Source organism: Adiantum capillus-veneris, chromosome 26 (genome assembly GCF_014529385.1).
Source record: "Adiantum capillus-veneris isolate H3 chromosome 26, ASM1452938v2, whole genome shotgun sequence".
Lineage (NCBI taxonomy): Eukaryota > Viridiplantae > Streptophyta > Polypodiopsida > Polypodiales > Pteridaceae > Adiantum > Adiantum capillus-veneris.
The window spans coordinates 90,050,633-90,060,502 of record NC_140956.1 but is presented as its reverse complement, the minus strand read 5'-3'; the positions used below and the strand labels follow the sequence as shown (position 1 = coordinate 90,060,502).

The window sequence follows — 9,870 nt, the reverse complement described above, 5'->3', positions numbered from 1 at the left end:
AAGGACAAATTAGTGCTCCAAGAACTCGCCATACAAAGGCTAAGAGGGACCCCAAGGGCTGCTAGAGAAAGCGCAAGAACAGATAACCAGGTTGTAGAAGCCTTGGAAACCCACATCGCAGCTCTACAAAGGGAATTAAAGTTAGACCAAAGACAAAGAATCCACATTGCAGAAGGGTCATTGGCAGTAGAAGATAGATTAAAAGAACAACAACCGGAGCTCCAAAAAGAGAGCGACGAGCTCAAGAAACAATTGGAGATGTTGCAAGACCTGCTAGTCAACAATGCAGAAGAGGCAACAAGAAGGTACAACACTAGCTATTAGACCTAAGGCAAGAAGAAAAGCGGGTAAGGGGTCAACCTACACACTCAAATCCAAGCGACTCTAGAATCAACGCCCAGCAAGAGCCTATGGAGCTCCCAGAAAGTTTAGAAGAACCTATATTGGTGGAGCTACCTCCACAAACAGATAGGTTCTCACTGCTGAAGAGGAGGCTCCCCTCTGTGGTTTAATAGAGAAATCATTTGAAGACAATGATAAAGCCACGATAGAATGGGAGCATGAAATGCTTACAATGAAGAAGCGCATTAGACAAAGGAGATGACACCTCTCCTCAATGGTGATATCAAAGATCAAGAGGCCTCCAAAAGAATAGTAGACTCACGGCCTAAATGGAAAAAAGACTAGCTCTCCAAGTGCCCAACATACCTTGTATGTCTGGTTGATGTGCCAAAATCAATAAGGGATGACGTTTCCTTTTGCCCTGTGCCAAGAATGAGAACTTGGAAGGATCACTCCATATTATTGTAGAAATATCCCAAATGGCTTAATTATCCTAAGCTATCACCACCGAAGGAAGGAGAGAGAATAAGTGGAGCTTATATGGTGAAAACCCTCATGGGCGTCATCAAGCTTTCATTGGCTCTCCTTCACATGTGTAATGCTCAGAAAGGACTCTCAAAGGGGTCCTATAAGGAGGTTTGACTTTGCCTCTCTTGTCCAATGTGTGCAACTCGGTGAAGTACATAAATGCTTTGTCAAAACTCTATCAACCAACATATCATTGGAAAGATCTTAGAAAGTAGGTTCTATATCTCCAAACTCCGACAAATTTTGAGCTAATTTGTAGAATTGATGGCCTCCCCACTGAAGCTGAAATGTGGGGAGAGATTCCATTTATAAGACGGAGTTGTCACATCAAAAAATGGAATCTTCTAGAATATAAGAAATCTGATGGCATGCTATATATCAATGGATAGATCTTGATGAGTACATTCTAAATCCAAGATTTCATTCGTAAAATTTTTATTGCGCTCGTTTTGGACAAGAGGGAGAAAGTCAAAGTCCTTATACGGCCCATTTAAGAGTCCAAAATTTCCCTAGTGATTCGCGTCGCATAAAGTCACAGACTCAAGTCTACTATTAACGTGCGACACGCTCCAGAAGCTGGCTTACAACCTCTTCACTCAACCATTACCACAAGTGCTACATCATTTCTACCAAAGAGTGATGTTGTTACCAAGATATCACATGCATGCGTTTGAAGAAGCATTTTATACAAGCTTTTTCACTTACGATATCAAAATTTTTGGACCAACAGTGATCATTGGCAATATAAGATATAAATCTTACTTATAGATGATTAAGCCACTAGGGCTCTATTAAGCAAAGATTCAACTGAAGATCCTACAAAGACAAAGACCTATCATGTCAAGGACGACATGGATGCAAAGGGGGTGAGTGTTGATAGCCGAGCACGGGAAAGCTACACCCTTTTTGTATTATTTAATTTTGATGAGAAGTTGAGATATTTTGAAAGGGTTAAGGGATTATTTTTGGTGGGAATGAGCCTCTAAGGAGGATTGTATATAAGCCAATTTTTGTAACCCTAAAACAACTTTTGATTTAATCAAACTATTGCGTTCATTGTGTCGTGTGTGTAATTGAGAGAGAGAGAGAGAGAGAGAGAGAGAGAGAGAGGTCTTATCTCTTTGCTACGCATGCTACGGAGCATCCATTTGAAAGTTGACACCACTAATGAGTTAGTAACGATGAGGGCTACGCACCAACGCCAAGCTTGTGAAGTTTTGGTTCCATCGCGAGGCGAGCTCCCTCGAGCTTATGGGTGAGTTATCTTGCAAACCGTGTGTCTGTTTTGTGAGTTCTTATATTGATGGGTTCACGGTGAGTAGAGCTGCATGTTAGGAACATACGTGATGAAAAATGATGACCTATAATACACTATCTATCTTCATACGCATTTGCTGCACGAAATGGTTACATGCAAGATATCGAATAGAGTCCATAGGATAGTGACCTCTTGGTAAGTAGAGTGTGCCCTATGAGTTTCGTGATGATTCGAGCACATTTGGTCTTGATATGAAGAGTGTGAGCATTGTAGGTTGAGTTGCATTCATGGGCACATTGGATGTCAAGGTTTGATTTCCTGAGTAGTGATTATCTTAGAAGTTTGAGTAGTGGTTGACAACCATCCACTTGTTTCCATGAGCCTATGGGTCAAGCTTCACCCTTGGCTAAAATTTAGTTTTTTTCTCTTGTTCTCACTATGCTAGCGTCTGATTGCAGCATATTTGCCAACGATCACTTAGTACATAAGTCTCCTCTCTACCTACATACACAATAGCCAGTGCACGCTTGACTTATAGACCAACTTATGATGCATCGGTATAGACAATTGCACCTTCTCCAATCTACACACATACCCGATTGGGGGGTTTGGGGTTACATCACTAGCTTTCCTCTTACTTCAATCCGCTAAGACAATAGTTGTCCCACTTGGTTAGCCCTCTGGTGCAAGAAGTGCCGAAACAGTAGAAAATAATTAAAGAGCTGACTGCCACTTGTGGATTTGTCCTTCCTAGTGCAGTTGAAAATTATCTTTTAGTATTGAGATAACAATATCAAGATCATCTTCGGTAAATGGAAGCAGATCAGTACTAGCTTTTTCATAAGACACCTTCAAGAAGTAATGAGCACAGTGTCATGCCAGCTCTTTTGAGATTCTCTTGGCAGATTCTTACCTCTTCACCTTACACACTTGCATAATTACCTAGCACTCCTTTCGAGAGCTTTGCATGCCCCACTCCTGTAAGAAAGAGTAGTTCAAACCTTTAGGGGCATGTGGTAGTAGAGCACCCTACTAGTTACCCCCATTTCTATGCCCTCCCTCCGTTTAGAGTTAGCGCCCAACCATCACCGCCTGCATGCTTTTCCTTGCCATCCATGCATTCAATGTACGGATAAATTCACCCAATTCCTTTTAATGGAGTTTCCTTTCCTGACCATGGCCTGCTGACCATGGCCTGCAATCATTGGTCTCCAAGACAAGATTGCAACAAGGGAGTAATATTGCTTTTCCTTGTTAGGTACTACAACATGGGAGGGGTTAATTTATTAGAGTGGAAAAAGTGACCCTTGATTGGACATCTTCTGAAACACACACATGAGGAGGGGAGGGCCCAGGGGGTAAGATGCCCAAAATCTAACTGCACCCTTTTGAGGTGTAGTTAGTGGAGGAGGGAGGGGGTAACTAGTAGTTGTTAAACCCCACCCCCTACCATGTGTGGGCATATCCTTAGTGTCTTAGGCCACTTTACTTGCGCCATGATGGACAAGCTGTTTTCATTCTCTTGTAAGGAGTTCCCAAGGACACAAATTCTTATGATATTGTGGAGCTTTATATTGGCGCCCTTTTGAGCACTTCATGCATTTCAAGAGATGATGTTACAATTGCACCCACAAGGATCACTATCGTGCTTGCCATACATGGGGCCATACAACTGCATAAAAACTGAAGTGATAGTGCAATATCACCTAAGATTTTTCACCTCCAAATCTCCTCATCAATTTTTTTCCTTATGCAATGGGCTGCAAAAGGGAGGAGAGCGAGGAGGTGTGTAGATCACGGGTAGGTGGAGGGTGGAGTCATGAGATTGAGAGGGTTGAGGGAGGGGGTGTGGGGGCAAGTGGGATGGAGGGGGAGGGGGGCTGCTACGCATGCAGTGGAGAGCAAGAGGGGGAGCTGCAGGCTTTAGCGACCATGAAGGTTCCCAGCTAGATTCCCATCTTGCCTTATTTTGTTGTCTCAGGCTATCTTTCTCTTTCTTCTTTAATCATTTTAGGTTTTATGTGGAGGAATTTGATCACCAACAAAGGATTCCTTGGTTTCTAGTCACTTTTTCCTTCCCATTTCAGACCACTTCTAATTTAAAAAGAAACGAAGGAACCTTACAAAACTGCAAATAATGAACCTTACGAAATTGCAATCGATAAAGAATCTGCAGACAATTGCTGGCAGCATGCGTGAGCCTGCAAATCAATAAGTACACAGCGCTTCGCAAGAAGCACAACGAGGCAGCCAATGGCTTGCGAACAGCCCACTAGGGCGACGAACAGCGTGCATGTTTGCGATCAAAAGCCGTTATGTGCTCCAAGCACTTCTGTGCTTCCTTGATGTTGCCATGAGTCTGGGAATGGCTGAGAAGGGACATCCAACCTACCATGTTCTCAGCTTTTGTCTTTGGGTCTTTGGCCTCTTTAACATGGCTTGCCCTCCCAAGAACATCTGCTACACAGGTCTATAGTAGAATTTTTCCCTTGCATCTGATCAAAGTCCTCATGAGATGCAATGTAGTTACATCAAATATTTGTGGCTTGTAAGACAAAGCATCTATGACCACATTATTTTTTCCCCTTAAGTACAACACTACAGGCTGAACATGTGACCAAAACTCTTCTTTGGCATGCAAAATATCATAAGTCAGCTAACCTGCAATAAACAAATGCTCAAAATAATTTGAAGCTATGTAAGGACCTCATTAGGATCCATGTGCAACATGTCTGTAGAATTTCTTAAGATCCTAATAAAAGTTCCCCTTAGGACGTGCAAAGAATCCTTATTCATTCCCCCCCTCCCACCTTCACCCACTGATGCTCCCGCACCATGACCCGCCTGAGTAGATGAGACCTAAGAAACTGTTGGAGACACATGCTGTCGAGGTGGTAGGGGTCGTGATGTAGGAGGCTATGGCCGCTAGAAAATATGACGACGAGTAGCTTACTAGTAGCCCTCCATGGCACCATGAGGTGGGGGACGTCATGTCTCAAGTTGTCGAGGAGAGTGGGTCAGGAAGTCTCTCACCATGCCCCCAAAAGTGTGGCACCAGGGGCACTAATCTGGGTGACGCAAACGTTGTACAAACAAGGTTAAAGTTCACTATGGCCTAGATAAGGCTATGAGAAGAATTTAATAATAAAAGGTCTCTTTCTTGTTTTCTCTCACAAAGAGACTTTTATTATTAAGAGTTGCGTCCCGCTTGATGCATGTGGTGCATGCATCGTAAAGGTTGCATTAAATGACCCCTCGTCCCTCTGTATGCGCTACAAAGTTCGCTTTCTTTCGTGTATTTTACAACGCATGCAGTGCAAGAGCCTACGTACCCTATGCCCTGCATGCACGCAGCTGGACGCAGCTCTAAATTCTTCTCATAGCCTTATGTTGGCCATAGTGAACTTTCATCTTGTTTCTACAACGTTTGGGTCACCCAGATTAGTGCCCCTGGTGCCATACTTTTGGGAGCATGGTGAGAGACTTCCCTACCCACCCTCCTCGACGACTTGATACATGACGTCCCCCACCTCATGGTGCCATGGAGGGCCACCAGTAAGCTACTCGTCGTCATATTTTCTAGCGGCCATAGCCTCCTACATCACGACCCCTACCACCTCGACAGCATGTGTCTCCAGCAGTTTCTCAGGTCTCAGCTACTCAGGCGGATCATGGTGCGGGAGAAGGTGGGAGGGGGGGAATGAATAAGGATTTCTTTGCACGTCCCAAGGGAAACTTCTATTAGGATCTTAAGAAATCCTACAGACATGTTGCACATGGATCCTAATGAGGTCCTTACCAAGCTTCAAATTATTTTGAGCATTTGTTTATTGCAGGTTAGCTGGCTTATGATATTTTGCATGCCAAAGAAGAGTTTTGGTCACATGTTCAGCCTGTGGTGGTGTACTTAAGGGGAAAAAATAATGTGGTCGTAGATGCTTTGTCTTACAAGCCACAAATATTTGATGTAACTACATTGCATCTCATCAGGACTTTGATTAGATGCAAGGGAAAAATTCTACTATAGACCTGTGTAGCAGATGTTCTTGGGAGGGCAGGCCATGTGAAAGAGGCCAAAGACCTTCTCGAAACAAAGACAAAAGTTGAGAACATGGTAGGTTGGATGTCCCTTCTCAGCCATTCCCAGACTCATGGCAACATCAAGGAAGCACAGAAGTGCTTGGAGCACCTAACGGCTTTTGATCGCAAACATGCACGATGTTCGTCGCCTTAGTGGGCTGCTCGCAAGCCATTGGCTGCCTCGTTGTGCTTTTTGTGAAGAGGTGTACTTATCGATTTGCAGGCTCACGCATGCTACCAGCAATTGTCTGCAGATTCTTTATCAATTGCAGTTTCGTAAGGTTCATTATTTGCAGTTTTGTAAGGTTCCTTTGTTTCTTTTTAAATTAGAAGTGGTCTTTGCTAAGACAGATAGATAGATAGATTTATTTTTTGTTGGGTGGCCTAGATGACTCTACTGACACTTGACCACGAGTTCATTGGGAGGTGCAACAGTTGGTCAACCTGCCGAATCTCTGATATAGGCTGATGGACAGTGTGTGTTCCTTTGCCTTCCTGTTTTTGCTTTGTTTGTTTCTGGTTTTCCGTTTGCCTTTCCTTGTCTACAGATTCTTTATCGATTGCAGTTTCGTAAGGTTCATTATTTGTAGTTTTGTAAGGTTCCTTCATTTCTTTTTAAATTAGAAGTGGTCTTTGCTGATATATATATATATATATATATATATATATATATATATATATATATATATATATATATATATATATATATATATATATATATATATATATATAGAGAGAGAGAGAGAGAGAGAGAGAGAGAGAGAGAGAGAGAGAGATTTTTTGTTGGGTGGCCTAGATGACTCTACTGACTCTTGACCAGGAGTTCATTGGGAGGTGCAACAATTGGCCAACCTGCCAAATCCCTAATATAGGCTGATGGACTAGTCTGCGTTCCATTTTGCCTTCCTATTTTTGCTTTGTTTGTTTCTAGTTTTTCGTTTGCCTTTCCTTACCCTGCTTAATGTGTGGGTGTGTAAGTCTTGTGTATGTCGGGTGTTCAGTGATATACTCGCCCTTCGAATCGGCACCATTTGGGCGTTTTGAGGGATTTTCAAGTAATAGAAATCAACCTTGTTCTTTTTTAGAGAGAGAGAGAGAGAGAGAGAGAGAGAGAGAGAGAGAGAGAGAGAGAGAGAGAGAGAGAGAGAGAGAGAGAGAGAGAGAGAGAGAGAGAGCGAGCGCGAGCTTTTTAACGTCCATGTGAGGCCGAATTCTTCCTATGATATAGATCAAGTATACATGTGTGTATCAAAGAATTTGCAAAAAAGTATGTCCTTCGTCTATCGGAAAAGGCAAAATAGTTCAAATTGGTACAAAATATAAGAAAAGGACTCCTGGTGGATGATAGGATCTACGGGGATGGGTGGAGCTCTAGTACTGTCTATATGCTTAGGGTAGTACAACGATGTAAATGCATCAATCTAGTTAGCTCCATCCTATGCTAATGTGGGGATGTAAAATGTGGTACATGGGAGAATCGGGAGCAAGGGCCACTCTAATGAACACAGCTCGGTGAGCCATCATCTGGGCTTGTCTCTCCTCAAAAGCTCGATGTGCTCGGGTCCGGATCTCCTCGATTTGTCTGCAGTGGGATCGTGGGGCTTGGCATCCGCTAGCATGCAAGCGTTGTCTGACCTGCTCATCTCAACTTGCTGAAGGGTCACGCCCTTCGGTGGGTCTGGGAGTGGGGGGGGGGGTGTAGCTCTCTGGAAGAAATCTGTAAGCTGTGACTATCTCCACCCCACCTTGGTCTCTGTAGGTGGCTGCAGAAGACTAAAGTGTATCCCTGTGCCTTTATATCTCTAGCAAGTAGCGCCCCAGTTGTCTCTGAGCTTGAGAGTGCATGATCTCTTAGAGGATAAGTTGCCTTCTAAATAGTGGCTCGCATCGGCCTTTAATATCAGCATAAGCTCTGCATTTGTAAACAAAATGCTCCTCAATCTCCACTTCCTCTCTGCATACTAGGCAGACTCTCTCCTCCGTGGGAATGTCATGAGCTCCCACCTCGATCTCTAGTCCGAGTAATGATACTTTGAGTTGACCAATCGCCACCTGTGAGTTGTGGGGCATGTAGGTGTCCATATAGCGTGGTCGTTGTGTAAACCCGTGAAGAAAGAGGAGCTCATGGGTTGAGGCTCGGGTGGTTGGGGAATCAGAGGCTGGTTTGGTACTTCATAGAATTTCTCTGCATAATCGTGCTATACCTATGGGTCCTCAATAGTGGTAGGCGGTCGTGGCTCTCGAAGGGTGCGCCATGTTGTGGCACTGTCCATGCTCATGAATAGGCAGTATAGTTTTAGCGCTTGAGCCTCGTCAAAAGCTTGTCGCTTTTGGCGTGTGAGTATCTTCATCTGTCGCCTGACCTCTCGGTCAAAGATTGCCTCAAGGGTCCATTGGGCACGCAACTGGCGGTAAAGGTCTCTACACTCATTATCGTACCATTATTATGTGGCAGTGACCTTTGCCGAGTATAGGGGGACTACCTCATGAGTGAAGTGAATCGTGGTGTGTGGGGAGCGTGTCGTGGGCAAGGAGGGTGTGTTGTTTCCAATGAGGGAGAGTGCAATATAGGTGCGATCGACTCGGATGGGTATGGGCGGGATGGTAAAAGAGCTAAGTAGGTGGGTGGCCTCTCTAGATCCCATGATGTAATCCATGGTACTTCCCCCCCCCGCCCCGGCTGTAACTCCATGTGGTATGTATGTTAGCCCTCCTGAAGTTGTTCACTGGGCCATCCTGCTATAAATAAGGAGACGATGCTGAGAGCCTAATCTGAGTAGATGGTTGTACTTTGTGATGCGGACCGTGTTTGTTGAATCTCTCATGGTAGTCTCCTCTTGTGTGGCGTGCAGTGCCACTGGGTCCTCTATGTCGTATGTCTCACACTGGTCACAACTTGTCCTAGCATTGAAGTCTCCCATAAGGAAAACTTCCCCCGATGTAGAGTACTCCATGATCTCATCTAATAGGCATGCGTATGGGGATGGTCTGTCCTTCCCCCGCCTCTCCATTTCTGTAGTAGCAAATCTAGAGACTGAAGGGGGGGGGGGGGGGGGAGTAGCAGAGGGAAATGTAAATGATCCTTTCTCGTGATAGTTCGATGCGAATCCAAAGTTAGCGGGCCGGCGGGTCCCGTGCTACTATCCGTTTCTTGCTCTGAAGTCCCTATCTAAAGAGTGTAGCCACCCCACCTGACCCTCGAGTAGTTTGTTGGCAAGTACTCCCTCGATGTGAGGACTCCCATTGAAATTCGTGGATCCTCAATAAACTCCGTTCTGGGCTCTCATGTGTCTCTGTCACAAACTGCTAACGTGTCAAAGCCCTGAAGAATGGAGCCAACTTACACATGCAGACCAAGGGGCCTAAACCCTAAAAACAACAAGTAGTAGAAGAAGAAGAAGTCCTACCAACTTATGGGGACCCCGTCCGTTGGGGCCCCAGTGACATAAAGGGATTAAAATAAAGCAGGACACACACACACACAACGCAAAACTGATGATGTGGCAGCTGTACAGACGCTTCGCGTTTTGCGTTGACTGATGATGTGGCAATTGTATGGAATTTCGCAAATCACACTAGCAGCTTTTTGGCATTGCTTTTGGACGAGAAGCTTTTGAGTTTTCAAGGTTTTGATGTAAACTGCTTTTGGGGCCTAGGGCCCA

General features: G+C 44.5%; 1 protein-coding gene across 4 annotated transcripts in view; it reads left to right on the top strand.

Annotated features, from left to right (window-relative positions):
• The first annotated feature begins 5,544 nt into the window (after nucleotides 1–5,544).
• Nucleotides 5,545–9,870, top strand: part of LOC147423804 (pentatricopeptide repeat-containing protein At2g33680-like) — a 28,659-nt gene continuing 24,333 nt past the window's right edge. For 2 of the 4 annotated variants that reach the window (XM_086502239.1, XM_086502238.1), the window contains exon 1: nucleotides 5,545–6,484. The gene's annotated coding sequence lies outside the window, so the exon portion shown is untranslated. Of the gene's footprint in view, nucleotides 6,490–9,870 lie in introns of all 4 variants that reach the window. The other 2 variants (XM_086502237.1, XM_086502236.1) reach the window with 1 other exon arrangement.